At 44.0% G+C, this 17,427-nt stretch overlaps 1 protein-coding gene across 1 annotated transcript in view; it reads right to left on the bottom strand.

Moving 5' to 3' along the window:
* LOC308282129 (protein sidekick-1-like) overlaps positions 1-17,427 on the bottom strand; it is a gene marked incomplete at both ends in the record, with an annotated part of 370,021 nt that overhangs the window by 137,714 nt on the left and 214,880 nt on the right. The gene's annotated exons all lie outside the window — the stretch shown is intronic.

Raw genomic sequence — 17,427 nt, 5'->3', positions numbered from 1 at the left:
GGTTATTTCCCAATGGTGTATAGCAGGGGTCTTCAACAGGGGGTCCTCAGAGTTACTACAGGGGGTCCTCCAAATCTTCCAATCCTTTTTATATTAACAACTTGTAAGCAAGCCACAATGATCGTCCCCCGCCTTTTCAATTTTGAGAATTATCGCTTTGCACAGTTTATATGCATTTCCGCTCATGATTAAGCCATGCGTAAACAACGCACTGCTGAAGGCTAGCTGGCTTGTGTTGACAAGTGATTGATGATGACATAGTCTGCACTGATGGGCAGCTGTTGATGATGATAAAGTTTTAAATGGGCCCGCCTGCCCCACCTAGAGGCGGAGCACGCAAAGTGCGTCCAAATCCTAATAAACTAAAGATGATAAGATCCATGTGATCTGACCATAGCTGACGGCCGGGCCCCCGCGGTCCGCAGGCCAGTAAGCGGCCGCTTATTCACCTTATACGGACGGTCCGCCCCTGTTTAGTGTCCATATTCTGAGAACTTTAGCCAAAAATAGCCGATCTGCAAGCTCACAACGCCTCGCAGTGCGAGGCGTTGTGAGCTTGTAGATCGGCTATAGAGGTTTGGTGTAGAGGGGGTAAAGATCAGACTAAGTACAGAGTGAAAGGTCAGGTTTATTAAGTAGTGACGGCTCAAGTGGTTAAATATCTGAAAACACCAATTGACATGAATCCAAAATACATTGACGATTTTGCTGTCAAACAATTAAACTATATGGAATCTATGAAAATATTGTGGGGGTCTCTGATTCATCTCTGTCCAGACGGAATCCAGACAGAGGTGCTCCTTCGCTTCTCAGTCTGGCTATCATCCTGTTAGCGCCAGATTTCCAAATGTCACCTATTATGTAGGCAAGTCAGGAAGTTACTTGAATCTGACATTGGAAGGCTCTGTCCAAGAGGGAGATAGCAAGAGGAACAGACACGTACTTCCCGTTTCTGCGTGACGTAGGTAGATACATTTTTAGGAGGCAGAAGCATGATTGGAGTCTATTCATTTACAATGAGAGAGCTAACGTGAACACAGCTTCTGGTCTATTATTTTGCTCCATGGTTACTGAACTAAATATTGGACCTGATCTTCACAAGCCACATAATATTAACACATTTGTCATACTAAAGTGGCTTTTTTCAGCTACACAAAAAAGGAGAAAATCTACTTTATTATCGCCCTTTATCTTTCCCAGCAATACACTCTCGCGGGATCTATAGCACCAGTAAACAGGACATTCGCGAGATTTGCCGTCAGAGCCGGCGCCCACTTAGGAGGCTATTTGTAGGCTTTGTGTACAATGTCGCACTCTAGTGGATCCAATGAGGTTGCGCGATGTTCATTATTAAAGATCTTTGGCACTGTCCCACCTCGCACGGCGCACACAGACCTTTACACTAACCAATCAGAAGTTGTTGATCCTTTATGCTCGTCTTGCCCTGCTCCCGCCCCTCGGAAATAGCATGATTTCCAGACAGAATGCAGAAGGGAGCGAATCTGTCTGGATTCCAGGCTACTTATGAACTTAGATGCAAAATATTGCTTATTTCAGCTTTAATGGACAATTGACGTTTCAATATCACACACAAAAGTGACTCCTTCCACCAATGGAGAACGTTGGTCCTGGGTCTTACAGTATGTTTGAATGCAGTGTTACTAAACATGATTTACATGAAGAGGAACAACCTAATAGAGAAGATACAACGGCCATAGTTTCCAGTTGGAGAGATTAAACTGTTGGCTGTCTGATCTCTACTTCAGACAAAGCGTATCAATCTTCCACGCCGGCGCTTCTTAACTCAGGAGTCACGACCCCGAGAGAGCCACGAGATTAAGTGAGGTAAGGAAAAGAAAGAAAATCAATGCCGGAGCCACAAACATCTTAGCATGTCTCTGCAATTTGTGTGCTTTCATCTTGGGAAATGATGAATATTTGCTGTTCCTCGACTCCCACCGGCAATTAATGAAATGAAAAAGGCTGGGGGAGGAGAGGGGGAGGGTTAAAGTGAAGGAGAGAGAGGCAGAGATCTTAAAATAATCACATTTTGGTGTTCTAAACCCGTGTTCAATGGGAAGCCACGTGACAGATGCCAAAAAAAATTACGTTGACATTCATGCATTATTTGCACATTTACATGCTGATTTCAGCCATGACCTTTAGTTGAACGATAGACAAGCAGAAAATGCTGAATCCGTGTTTAAGGGTGCCATTACATCAAAATCTGTGGAGGGGGCGGGGTCTGTTATGTGCCTTCTAACAAAAAGGTACACTATGACCACCCAGTCATTTCTTTTGTAAGACTGAATATTTCTCAACATTTTAAATTTAGCAGGGTGTTTCGATTTCTTTCTCCCTTGCACATGTCACAAATAGCCTTCATTTTAATAACCACTTCCCCCGTGAGAAGAACATCCCTTCATTTATTTATTATTACGAGAGGAGAGGGCTCCGTCTTATTTCTCTATAAACTAACACATTATTTTGCGCCACGGACATTTAATATCCAATTTACATTCTTGTAAGAACAAGAACAGCTGGGGCTCTGTCTATATTCCACGCAACAAGTAATCTAGGTCAATCCACACACTGTGGGTACATTTATAATTGTTCCGATATGATCTCTCTTCGTGACAAATGATTTGCCAGAATATATTCTGCAAATACCGCCTGCAGAGTATGTGGACAGAATCACTACTTCACGTCAAGTTTACTTTTCAAACATCCCAGCTCAGCATCGACCCTTGAGTTGATAAACCCCCATGGACTGTAAAGTTTCCCTGTGTACTGTCAAGTCTATTATAATGGCTATTATAATATCTACAAAGTAACTAGTAACTAAAGTTTTCATCTAATTGTAGGGGAGTAAAAGTTAATAAAACAAAAATACTAAAACATTTTCCTCTGAGATGTAGTGGGGTAACAAATATTGGCAATTGTAAATAGGGAAGAAAGTAAAAAAGAAATACCTCAAAATACTTAAATGGAGTACTTGAGTGCATGTACGATATTGACTTTTCACCACTGTGTGTACATACACTGAGATGAACAATGGTACATTGTGCTGCAGAAAATCCTAGTGTGTGTGTGTGTGTGTGTGTGTGTGTGTGTGTGTGTGCGTGTGCGTGTGCGTGTGTGTGTGTGTGTGTGTGTGCGTGTGTGTGTGTGTGTGTGTGTGTGTGTGCTGTTCCTTGAAGCTCAGTGAATCATGATGCAGCAAAATGCTAAAAACCTCCAGCAGATTAAACAGTGCAGCACAGTAGCGCTGGAGCAGGCCAGATACTGGATGTGGATTCTGTGATCCTGAGATGGATCATGCTTAATGAGGACTGCTGGGTTCGGCTGGCTGCTACAACATGCGCACGCACGCACGCACGCACGCACGCACGCACGCACGCACGCACGCAGGTCACATAATGTACACACAAGAATGCATAGGACTAGGAGCAGGCAGACAGCCAGACAGGCAAGGACATGTACTGTATGCACACACACACACACACACACTCCAGGGACACTAAAATACCTCCAATTAGACAAGCCACAAAACAACTGGGATGGGACCTGGAGCAAACACACACACACACACACACACACACACACACAATGCCGCGCATACACAGGTGCACTGCGCGCACACTCGCGGAAACACAGACACACACACTTTCTCTCTCTCTCTCTCTCTCTCTCTGAGACATGGGAGGCTCTCATTTAAGAGTCAGTGATGTGGAAAGGAAACATCTGGTGGGGAGAGAAAAGGATTAAAGACACACACACACACACACACACACACACACACACACACACACACACACACACACAGAAGAACTCCCACAAGTTTGGATCACACGTCTTCTCTGTACAGACACCATGGCTTCGCTAGTGTCGCATCGTTCCATATGTCAGGCAGTACAGTAGGTGTGCTTATTCCATATTTTTAACTTCTTCTTCACCATTTCACAGTCATCCTGCTGGCTTTAACTTTCTCTTCCCCCTTCTCTCTCTCTCTCTCTCTCCAGATGGTCTCCTGCCATTTTATCCTTATACCTTCCGAACGGATGCTTCACCACGTGGATAATGACCTCCACATGCACCCCCGCCCCACACACACACACACACACACACACACACACACACACACACACACACACACACACACACACACACACAGTGTGTGTCCACCCATACGCAAACACGCATATGCGTCACTGCAAGGGAGATTAATGCAAACTAATGTGTGTGTGTGCAACAGTATATTGGCATGTGTTGGTGCATGAGCGTGTGAGTGTGCATGTGTGTGTGTGTGCGTGAGTGCGCTGAATGCCTTTGCAGGTTGTCCCGAGGTCGGATGAGTCAGGTGTCGCATCGGTCCATGTATTCTTCAACTCCTGACAAAAGGACACTCCATCACAAAGGGGCAGAGAGAGGAGAGGAGAGCAACTCCCCTCACAGCAGAGATGGAAGATGAGATGGAGGAAAAAAAGGAGGACCAGAGGAGAAAAGGAGCCACAAAGGGACCACCAGCAGGATGTGCAATCACACTCACTACACCCTGGCAATCAACCTCAGAACTCCTTCCACTCTCCTCTGATGACCTCTCCTCCTCTATAGTCTGGTAAACCATCCTCTCCTCCTCTATAGTCTGGTAAACCATCCTCTCCTCCTCTATAGTCTGGTAAACCATCCTCTCCTCCTCTATACTATAGTCTGGTAAACCATCCTCTCCTCCTCTATACTATAGTCTGGTAAACCATCCTCTCCTCCTCTATACTATAGTCTGGTAACCATCCTCTCCTCCTCTATAGTCTGGTAGCCATCCTCTCCTCCTCTATAGTCTGGTAAACCATCCTCTCCTCCTCTATACTATAGTCTGGTAAACCATCCTCTCCTCCTCTAGTCTGGTAAACCATCCTCTCCTCCTCTATACTATAGTCTGGTAAACCATCCTCTCCTCCTCTATAGTCTGGTAAACCATCCTCTCCTCCTCTATAGTCTGGTAACCATCCTCTCCTCCTCTATAGTCTGGTAAACCATCCTCTCCTCCTCTATACTATAGTCTGGTAAACCATCCTCTCCTCCTCTATAGTCTGGTAAACCATCCTCTCCTCCTCTATACTATAGTCTGGTAACCATCCTCTCCTCCTCTATAGTCTGGTAAACCATCCTCTCCTCCTCTATAGTCTGGTAAACCATCCTCTCCTCCTCTATAGTCTGGTAAACCATCCTCTCCTCCTCTATACTATAGTCTGGTAAACCATCCTCTCCTCCTCTATACTATAGTCTGGTAAACCATCCTCTCCTCCTCTATACTATAGTCTGGTAAACCATCCTCTCCTCCTCTATACTATAGTCTGGTAAACCATCCTCTCCTCCTCTATAGTCTGGTAAACCATCCTCTCCTCCTCTATACTATAGTCTGGTAAACCATCCTCTTCTCCTCTATAGTCTGGTAAACCATCCTCTCCTCCTCTATACTATAGTCTGGTAACCATCCTCTCCTCCTCTATAGTCTGGTAAACCATCCTCTCCTCCTCTATACTATAGTCTGGTAAACCATCCTCTCCTCCTCTATAGTCTGGTAAACCATCCTCTCCTCCTCTATAGTCTGGTAAACCATCCTCTCCTCCTCTATACTATAGTCTGGTAAACCATCCTCTCCTCCTCTATAGTCTGGTAAACCATCCTCTCCTCCTCTATACTATAGTCTGGTAACCATCCTCTCCTCCTCTATAGTCTGGTAAACCATCCTCTCCTCCTCTATACTATAGTCTGGTAAACCATCCTCTCCTCCTCTATAGTCTGGTAAACCATCCTCTCCTCCTCTATAGTCTGGTAAACCATCCTCTCCTCCTCTATAGTCTGGTAAACCATCCTCTCCTCCTCTATACTATAGTCTGGTAAACCATCCTCTCCTCCTCTATACTATAGTCTGGTAAACCATCCTCTCCTCCTCTATACTATAGTCTGGTAAACCATCCTCTCCTCCTCTATACTATAGTCTGGTAAACCATCCTCTCCTCCTCTATAGCCTGGTAAACCATCCTCTCCTCCTCTATAGTCTGGTAAACCATCCTCTCCTCCTCTATAGTCTGGTAAACCATCCTCTCCTCCTCTATACTATAGTCTGGTAACCATCCTCTCCTCCTCTATAGTCTGGTAAACCATCCTCTCCTCCTCTATAGTCTGGTAAACCATCCTCTCCTCCTCTATACTATAGTCTGGTAACCAACCTCTCCTCCTCTATACTATAGTCTGGTAAACCATCCTCTCCTCCTCTATACTATAGTCTGGTAAACCATCCTCTCCTCCTCTATACTATAGTCTGGTAACCATCCTCTCCTCCTCTATACTATAGTCTGGTAAACCATCCTCTCCTCCTCTATAGTCTGGTAAACCATCCTCTCCTCCTCTATAGTCTGGTAACCATCCTCTCCTCCTCTATAGTCTGGTAACCATCCTCTCCTCCTCTATAGTCTGGTAAACCATCCTCTCCTCCTCTATACTATAGTCTGGTAAACCATCCTCTCCTCCTCTATAGTCTGGTAAACCATCCTCTCCTCCTCTATAGTCTGGTAAACCATCCTCTCCTCCTCTATACTATAGTCTGGTAACCATCCTCTCCTCCTCTATACTATAGTCTGGTAAACCATCCTCTCCTCCTCTATACTATAGTCTGGTAAACCATCCTCTCCTCCTCTATACTATAGTCTGGTAAACCATCCTCTCCTCCTCTATAGTCTGGTAAACCATCCTCTCCTCCTCTATAGTCTGGTAACCATCCTCTCCTCCTCTATACTATAGTCTGGTAACCATCCTCTACTCCTCTATAGTCTGGTAACCATCGTCTCCTCCTCTATAGTCTGGTAACCATCCTCTCCTCCTCTATACTATAGTCTGGTAACCATCCTCTACTCCTCTATAGTCTGGTAACCATCCTCTACTCCTCTATACTATAGTCTGGTAACCATCCTCTACTCCTCTATAGTCTGGTAACCATCCTCTACTCCTCTATACTATAGTCTGGTAACCATCCTCTACTCCTCTATACTATAGTCTGGTAACCATCCTCTCCTCCTCTATACTATAGTCTGGTAAACCATCCTCTCCTCCTCTATACTATAGTCTGGTAAACCATCCTCTCTTCCTCTATAGTCTGGTAACCATCCTCTCCTCCTCTATAGTCTGGTAACCATCCTCTCCTCCTCTATAGTCTGGTAACCATCCTCTTATTTCCTGAGCCCTGCCCTGTGGAGAGTGCCGCCCTACGTACAACCAGGGAAACCAATACAAAACATGCATGGCTTCCCAAGGCTGCATGCTAACATTATAGGAGTGAGTAGCTAACTAAAAGCTTCCAAAACCTGTTGTACTGTTATTTGTGGGAACACAGTCCTTTAGGTTGGTATGTTTTATCCACTTGTGGCGAACATCTTTGTAACTCCTCGTCCAGCGTGTCAACAAACTAGAGTTGCACCACAGCCATGGCTGACTGCAGGGGAGTGCTCAGGAAAACGGTCTATAGTCAGATAAACCATCCTCTACTCTAGTCAGGTAAACCATTCTCTACTCTGCAGAATAGACACGGAAATCGGAATATTGCAACCAGGATGGTCTATACTCCTCCTCTTCCTTCACCCCCTCCCCTCCATCTCTCCTATCGTCTCATGCACTATTTGAGCTCCAGCAACCCAGCACTCACTGTCTTTGCTTTTCTGGTTTACTAGCATTGCTCTGTAAACTGCAGCTCGCTGATGCTGTCTCATTGTGCGCGCGAGCGTGAGCAGTGAGCCATCTCTGTGGCCACATTTTGCAGCTTTAACGGCCTGATGGAAAGATTACCAAAGAGTGTGTGTGTGTGTGTGTGTGTGTGTGTGTGTGTGTGTTGTGTGTGTGTGTGTGTGTACAAAAAGTAGTTTTGTGGACTATGTGGTTGAACTTGACACTTGCCGATACTCTGGACCTTAATCTCATACTATCTCATAAGAGCACCGATACTCTTCTTGCACTAATGTCTATGTCCTGTACAATACCTGCTGCATTGCTCATGCACCTTAATTTGATTGGATGGATATGCTTTGTAGATACTTTATTGTCTCTTTTTTTTCTCTTGATTCCTTTCCCTTGCCCCCCTTCTTTCTTTCCTTTCTCTTTCTGGAGAAACGATGGGGCTTGCAAAAAACACATTTCGCTCACCGTTTTACACCTGTACAACTGTGATGCGACAACAAGGAAAAACACTCACTCACACACACACACACACACACACACACACACACACACACACACACACACACACACACACACACACACACACACACACACACACACACACACACACACACACACACACACAGGGTCAAAAACATAATCTCCATCTCCCAGGATGGACAGATGGACGGATTGACAGGCTTGTAGAGTAAGAGGCCCCTCCGTACACAGCAAAATCCTCAATGTTACTTCAACTCTGCGTGTACAATGTGTGTGTGTGTGTGTGTGTGTGTGTGTGTGTGTGTGTGTGTGTGTGTGTGTGTGTGTGTGTGTGTGTGCGTGCGTGCGTGCGTGCGTGCGTGCGTGCGCGGTACCTGCATGTTTACCAGCAGGTGTCATTTATTTCCGCTCCATAAAGATATGTGATGGTCTGCTACTCAAGGACAACACATCTGTTCGCCAATGCCCCCGTTAACGACACATAAACGGAACTTCTGCCATGTCGCTCATGTCTAATCTCTACGATAACGACGTCCCCAGACATCATTTCTAAACACGCGGTTCGTGCCACTGCGGCGTGTGTCGCACCGTCAGGGCCGACGGAGCGCTCAAAGGAGGACAAGGAGTTCACTGCCGTGGTGGGAAAAGTACTCACATGTTTTACTTTAGTAAAAGTATCAATACTGCAATAGAGAAATAGTCTGTTACAAGTAAAAGTCTGGAATTCAAAATGTACTTCAGTAAAGGGTTAGGGTTAGGGTTAGGGTTGAAAGTACAAAAGTGTTGGCATCAAAAATGTACTTAAAGTACCAAAAGTAGAATACTCGTTATGCAGGATGTCCCTTTTCACAAGTTCTCAAATGTTTAAATTGTGTAAAAATCGTTTGAAAATAGCAGATCAACAAGCTCACAATGTGTTGCGATGCAACACATTGTGAGCTTGTAGATCGGCCATTTTCAAATGGCCAAAATGTATACAAAGTGGTTAATGTATGATTTGTAATAATAATCCAAATCTACAAAGTAAACTAGTAACTAAAGATTTCAAATAATTGTAGTGGAGTAAAAGTGCTATATTAGGATCCGAGATGTAGTGGAGTACTGTAGAAGTAAAAGTGTTGAAAATTGGAAATACGCCAGTAAAGTACCGTACAAACATCTCAAAATTGCACTTGAGTACAGTAGTTCAGTAAACATACTTGGTTACTTTCCACCACTGGAGTTCAGTGAGGAGACTTGACAACGACCTGCTGTTTCATAGCCGTCTCCAGAGCGAGTCCGCAGGCGTCGGAGGGCGCTGAAGACGTTCCGAGGTCAGCCAGACAGCTGGCCAGACGGCGCTCAGTAGAAGCTTACAGCATTACTGGCAGCCAAGCGGTATGCTGCTAGACTGCTAGGCTTTTTGTCTGGATCCTCCCACAACACTTTTTAATGATCTTCCCTGCCCTGTTAGGGCAACCAGACTATAGTACTACTGCACTTTCCATCCATCTTTTCGTTTGAACTTTATTTTGCCCCCCCACAGTTTTTGTGGCACGCACTTGTGCCATATGTCAAATCGACCGGCTACATCGGGACTCGTCTGCTTGCATTTTGCTAAGAGATACGTTATATATATAGTTTAATTCATATCAATTTATTAAAGACTACCTTTTCTCCATTGATTTGAATGGGGAAATGGAAAGATTTTAACTTTTCCCATATATGGAGATGACTGACATCATAGATGTCTGACGTCATCAACCACATGAGACTGATACAGTATGTCCATACAGTATATGGGAATTTCAAGATATGGGATTAATATTGATGACACTAGTAAGACGTTTCAGGGCGACAAGCGACCTCGCCCTGGCCGCGCCAATTCTTGGCTATCTGGCCAGAACATTCCCAAAATGGGCATTACCAAATATGGGCATTCCCAGATATGCCCTTAATATTGATGACACTGGGACAGGGATCTCCATATATGGGCATAAGGATGTAATTAATTTGCAAGTGCGATCTGGGAATGCCCATATATGGGCATGTTTTGACATCACATTGTCGACTATATATAGGCATAAAATATATGGGCATAAAGGGACATGAAGCCAGAGTGTGATGTCAGAGCAGCAAACCCATTCTGTTAAGAGTGGTTCCCCTACATCACAGTGACATCAGAGCATGATGTCAGAGTGATGTCACAGTGACAAGGGAACCAATAGACTGTAAAAATGTGTACTGACTTAAGCCCTTTGCACACAGGACCGTTGCGTTTTTTTCGTTTGCGGCATGAATAAAACGCATTGGATTTGGTGTGCAAGGCTGTGCGGAATCGGCGCTGCGGATCCAAAAAGGAGTCATAAAAGGAGTGATGAGTTTTTTACCGCATGCGACAAGACGCACGAATCGAACTGGGTTCGATCGAGAAAAAAACGCACGGTGGCAGCCACTCGTCGCACGGCTAATTCGGAGCCGGTGTGCATGAGGTCATAGAGAATCATTGTTTTCTTTTCAAAAAATTATATTGTCCGTTTTATCCGTGCGGTTAAACGCGCCTGTGTGCAAAGGGCTTTACTGAAGGAAGGACTGACACAGACAGACGGAGACAAGCTGCAACATTTCTCATGGTATACTGCAACCTTCGGTCGCAAGATCTCCATATACAGTACTGACAAGGACGGCATGGTTAGCACCGCTCAAATAGGGACAAGGACAGACAGATACAGATATATCCATATATGGGCATGAAAGGGACAAATGGTAGGACGGAATACATTTCCCAGCGGATTCCTCATGACTTGCGTCAGGGCAACCACACTTGCAATTTCTCAGACTTACATCTTTCTAGTTTTGGTTGTTGCTGTTTTTATGACTTGAAGAAGCCAGCACGACGAAATGAGAGGTATTTGTTTTGTGAATGACAGACAGGTGATGCAAGGTTGATTCACTGCATCTCCACCATTGACCACTTGAAGCCCAGCATCCAAATTCTGGGAGGGGAACATTCAATCCAATCAATCAATCATATTTTTTGGCGCAGAGATTTGGTTTAGATGGAAAGTACGGTCACAGGACAGTTTTAACTGAAGTCCGGTTCTCTAAGAGTGTTTAAGTAGTTAATGTCTCTGTGTCTCTGGGTTTCTGCCTTCAATGTGGACATCAATACATCTGTGTGTGCGTGGCACCTGCCGGCCTAGTGGTCCAGGCGCAAACCACATAGGCTCTGATGCCTGACAGTGCGGCGCAGGTTCAAGTCCCGATCCCGATGGCCTTTGCTGCATGTCACTCTCCATATCTCTCTTGCAGTTTCCTGTCTAGCTACGGTACTGCCAATGAAGACAAAAATACCCCAAAAATATCTTGTGTGTACGTGAGTGCGTGTGTGAAAATGCTGAAACGGCTGAATGCGCCTCATCCACTAAGTCCCTCTTGACTTATCTGATACATATCCTAACTGTATCTAACAGCATATATAAGCATGACAGAGACACAGTGGTTAACATGTGCTGCCTGTTCCCAGGGAACGCCACCTCTTGGTGGTCGATATCATATTGATGATGGCCTCTTAAAGCTTACGGAATACAGACACAGAGAGAGACAGAGACACAGAGAGGGGTCTTCAATGTTTTTAGGCCAAGGACCCCTTAGTTGAGAAAGAGATGAATCAGGGACCTCCAGAACCTCTTCATAGATTCCATATAGTTTCATTGTTTGACAGGACAATCATCAGTGTATTTTGGATTCATGTCAATTTGTGTTCAGATATTTAACCACTTGAACTGTCAATACTTAATAAACTTGACCTTTCACTCTGTACTTAGTCTGCTCTTTTTCCCGTCTACACCAAAGCTCTTTGCCAAAAATAGCCGATCTGCAAGCTCACAACGAAACAGCTGCATGCGCCTCATCCACTAAGGTCCTAACATATCTGAGTTTTGGCCGATATCCTTACTGTGTGCCAGTGACTTGCTTCATTAGTTTCTTTCTCTGTCGCTCTCCCCAACCCGACCCACCCCCCAATCTCTCTGTGTCTCTCTCTCTCTCTCTCTCTGTGTCTCTCTCCCTCTGACTCTGTTCTATTCTGTTAAGCAGGAATGTTCAATCAAAGACTGAAAGGGGAGAATTGAAAAAAAAAGGTGCCTCATTTATTCGGCAGAACATCTCCAAAAGCAAGATTACATTTTTTCAGAGATGGAGACTGAGCTTGATTGACAGTTTGCGAACCCCTGGCTTTAGATCCTGTAGAGACTAGCTAAAGGAGGAGAGGTGGAGGGAAATACAAAATGAACCTAGAGAACAAGAGAGAGAGGGGGAGAGGAGTAAGAAAGAAATCTATGTATGTATGTATGTATGCATACACACCCCCACACCCCCATGTGTGGGGGTGTGCCTGAGTCTGTGTGCCTGTGTGCGTACATGTGTGCAAGCGGTTGTGTGTTTCACGGTTACCTCACTTGGCAAGCAACTCACCACGTTAATTTGAAATCTCATTTGCTTAATAACAGTGATCTTCTTCTTCAATATCCTCCCTGGCCAACAAGCAGGCTACACGCACACACGTGCATGTGCAGTTGTGCACGTGTGTCAGCGATTGTCTCTTTCCTGTTTTTTTGTTTTCAATATGATCTCTCCTGACCATGTTAAGACCACAAAAGATGAGTTTTGAGACGCTGAGGAAGGCCACACGGCCGAAACCGGTCCGTCTATTCGGTGAGATGCTGTGAATTAATGATTTAATAAATCTACAAGAAACTACTCCAGAGAGTGCGGATATTCCCTTTTTTCCTGTTACTTACTCGAATCCTGCACCCAGTAAACAAAAAGACTTTATTACTCTCGCAGAGAGCGCGTCATCTCCAGACGGTTTTGTACCGGCTAGGAGATTTGTCCCCAAGACCACAAAAGATCCCACTGGTCTCTATTTGATTTATTCCAAACCTCCATTCACAGACACAGACATAGCCATGATCCAGCCCTGTCTGCTTTCTGCAGGCTAATAGCTCCGCTGAATATAATGTAATAATAACTAGCAAGGCCTTGTTGAAAAGTGTGAACAAAACGCGCTATTCTAACAGCTTGTTCTTTTGTTGATGTCACTATAATATAGTGACATAATGTAGTGCTATCAAATATGTAATATAGTGATGATATATACTGACATCCACACTTAACGCATACATTATATTAAGAATGGAAGTGAAAACCAGCCATGAATATTAAACATTTTCAGGGGCAGTTGCTTTTCAGCCTCTTGTTTGCACTCTCTTCACTGTCGTCTTTTATCGCTTATCTCACAATGTTCTCCTTGGCTGCTTTATTTGATCCCGATTTCCTCCCCTCTCCTCTCCTCTCCTCTCCTCTCCTCTCCTCTCCTCTCCTCTCCTCAACTAACGGGATCAAAGATGTGTGGGTTTATGGGAATGGAAAGTGTATTGTGGTAAACACACACACACACACACACACACACACACACACACACACACACACACACACACACACACACACACACACACACACACACACACACACAATGTTTATGGTGAAAGACTTACTCTTACGACAACCTTACTATTACACCCAGGGGAGCAATCCACACTGACAGCTGTAACAAGGTGCTCTGTGTGTGTGTGTGTGTGTGTGTGTGTGTGTGTGTGTGTGTGTGTGTGTGTGTGTGTGTGTGTGTGTGTGTGTGTGTGTGTGTGTGTGTGTGTGTGTGTGTGTGTGTGTGTGTGTGTGTGTGTGTGTGTGTGTGTGTGTGTGTGTGCTTGCGTTCGGCTGCATGACAATAGATGCCAAAGGATACAACCCCGTAAAGAGAATCTAATTAAAACCCCATATCGCCACAAGGGACTCTCTCTCTCTCTCTCTCTCTCTCTCTCTCTCTCTCTCTCTCTCTCTCTCTCTCTCTCTCTCTCTCTCTCTCTCTCTCTCTCTCTCTCTCTCATAAACACAATGAACACTTCAACGGAAGGATTGTTCAACAGCTAAGTTCATCCTCTCACCTTCGAGCTGCAGAGAAGCTAAATCATTTAGAAAGAGAGACATGAAAACAGAGACGTACAGATGGGTTTTGTGACTCCAGTGATTGTTAGCTAAATCACAAACGCAACAAAGATAGACACCGCAATCCACTCATCTGACATTTTGCACCTTAATCCCATGTACAACGTGCCGACCTTTATCTTTTTTGTGTTTTTCTCGCACCTTAGTTAACTAACGTCCATAGTATACAGTATCATGTACTGTACAGTATACATCTGCTGCTATCTTTGATTTATCTCCCCCCTTCTCCTTCTTTCCTTTCTTTTTTCTCTATGGAAACAACAAAACTTTGGAACTGTCGATGTGACAATAAAGCTAATAATTAAAGCCCTTTGCACACAGGACAGTTGCATTTTTTTCTGTTTGCTGCATGAATAAAACGCATTGGATTTGGTGTGCAATGCTGTGCGGAATCAGCGATGCGGATCCCAAAAGGAGTGATGAGTTTTTTACCGCATGCGACAAGACGCACAAATCGAAATGGGTTAAATCGGAAAAAAAAGCGACCTGAAAATGCGAAGTATTCGCCTTACGCCTTTTCCCATACACACCAAAGCGCGACGTGAATATGCGTATAAAATTCGCCAAATTGAATAAAGTGATCTGTTGTGCTGTGCACATTGCTTGGGGCTGGCTCACACAACCCATCACATCACAACAGAGAGGACACTACAGGTCAGGGTGTCACACCAAATTCTGGGCCCTGGGTACAAGGATTCACTGCGGGCCTCCTGTGAATGTAAACTATTCAGAAATAGCAGATATACAAGCTGCGAGCTTGTAGATCTGCTATTTTTGAAAAATTTTGAAAAATGTGTGCAAGAAACCTATGTTTCCATGTCAGTGGTGCTCAAACCTTTTCATGTCAAGGACCCCCAAAATGACATGTATTTGGCCACGGGCCCCCATCTCAAAATATGTAGTTCCAGGGACCACCACAAATAGCAAAATTTGAGTTACAAATGTTCACTTAAAAATACATATATTCAAAGATTTGCCCACATTTTCACGACTTTTCAAAAATAGCAGACCTACAAGCTCGCAGCGCGGAACTCGGTACCGCACTGTGAGCTTGTATGTCAGCTATTTTTCAATAGCTAAAGTTACTAGGGCCCCTCCACCTTGGGCCCTAGCGACTCAGTCCCACTTTCCTCCCCCTTGTGACGCCCCTGCTACAGGCTCCCGTTCCCCCGCAGACAGGCAGCCCGCAGCAGCAGCAGTGGCAGGGGCGGCCTTAGTAATCTGGAGGCCCGTTTCAAGAGCTATTGATGAGGCCCCCCACGCCACCGCCAGCGCACCCAGGCCACAGTAGCCACGCAACAATCGCACACAGAAGTTGACTTATAGTCAATGACTGCCTGCTATTTATATAGTATTATTATATCACTACATAATGTTATAGCATTGACCTAAATGGCGTTATATTAACAAGGTTATATGATTATTAAAAAGTGTTATAAGTGTGTTGCAAGTTGAACAAGGCTTGCTGGCTAGCTCTTGGAGGCCCCCTGGTGGCTGAGGCCCGTTTCAATTGAAACTGGTGAAACATAGCTAAGGCCTCCCCTGAGCAGTGGTGTAAAGTAACTAAAAGTAGGCTACATTTACTTGAGTACTGTAGCCTAGTTGTAGGTATTTATTTGTACTTGAGTCCAATTACCAGTACTTTCCTTATACTCCACTACATTTCGGATCCTATTGTATTTCATACCCAACTATTAATTTTAAAACATAGTCTTTTTGCAGATATCAATTAGCCTATAATAAAACATAAATAAACCATAGTTTTACCAGTAAGAAATTTGAGTACTTTTTCCACCACTGATGGCAATTCTAGCAAGCAGCCCATGTCCTCTCTCTCTCTTTAAATATGACTAGAAGTTCGCGGCCGCTGCGCGGCCGCTCACATCTAGAAATCGCGCCCTAACGGGCGCTCATATTAAAAAAAAAAAAAAAAGTTGATGGTCAGCAAGGAACATGCGTTGTTGATTTTTGTATTATGTTTTTGAGACAATTGAACAACTGCTGAACGTGGAGTTGCAGATGCAAGACATTGGGACATACAGACATACAGACATACATACACACGACCCCATTCTGATTAGGTTGTGAGATAGAGTGAGCTTACTTTCATACAGAGAGAGAGAGAGAGAGGAGTTCGCCTGCGAACTTTCGCCAAATTCGAAACGAGCGAATAAATAACATTGACTTTATAAGGTTTTTTTTTTTTAAAGCTAATTATTCGCAAATTCGCTTTTTGCAAATTCGCCCCCGGTGTGTAAAGACCTTAAAACTCAATCATGATCTCTATGAGGTTTAAGAAAACCCTTGATTGAAAATAATAAGAACCAAAGAGCAGCTTGTTAGCAATTAATTCCTTATACATGCTGAGCCGGCAAGTAGTTATGATCAGGACGCATGTATCACTTTTTGATTGAGCTGTCATCTTCATTAGTTCTGCCCGCGAGGTTAAATGATGAGCATGTTTGCGCGGTAGACACGTTATTACACGTGAATGTCTTTACGCATCAGGTGATCCCTCTAAGCCTTTTAAAAGCACAGGGAAATTTGCCCTGGCACTGTAATCTGCAGGGACCCATGCAAGACTTAAAAGAGGAGCATGTGTGCATTCATAATTACCCATGAGTTTATCAGTATTCCAATGCCCTAAATGGGCATTTAATGTATGTAATGCATCTTAATTTACCTAGAAGTTATTATCAGTGGTGTAAAGTAACTAACTTACTTAAGTACTGTACTTAAGTACAATTTTGAGGTATTTATACTTTACTTGAGTATTTCCAATTTCCAATACTTTTATTTTATCTCCACTACATTTTGGATCCAAATATTGTACTTTTATTCCACTACCTTTATTTGAAACCTTTAGTTACTAATTACTTTGTAGATTTTGATTATTATTACAAAACATACATTAACGACTTCAGCCCTATACATTTCGGGCATTTGAACATCGGCCATTGAGCATTTTGAACTTGAACTATCATACAGTCATGTTTTCTTTCAGGAGACCTTGGGCAATGTCATAGAAATAATAGAAACGCAGCTTGCGATTACCGTGAAATTTGCCACACATATTCCCACTACGTCAAGGAACAAAATAATGCTACCCTTCTCACATTGGCCTGTTATAGCGCCACCAGCAGGTAGACTTTATCAAAACACATTTTT

This window comes from Nannobrachium achirus (genome assembly GCF_963921795.1).
Source record: "Nannobrachium achirus genome assembly, chromosome: 3".
Classification (NCBI taxonomy): domain Eukaryota; kingdom Metazoa; phylum Chordata; class Actinopteri; order Myctophiformes; family Myctophidae; genus Nannobrachium; species Nannobrachium achirus.
The sequence above is the reverse complement of the archived record's forward strand: the minus strand, read 5'-3'. Positions and strand labels throughout refer to the sequence as shown.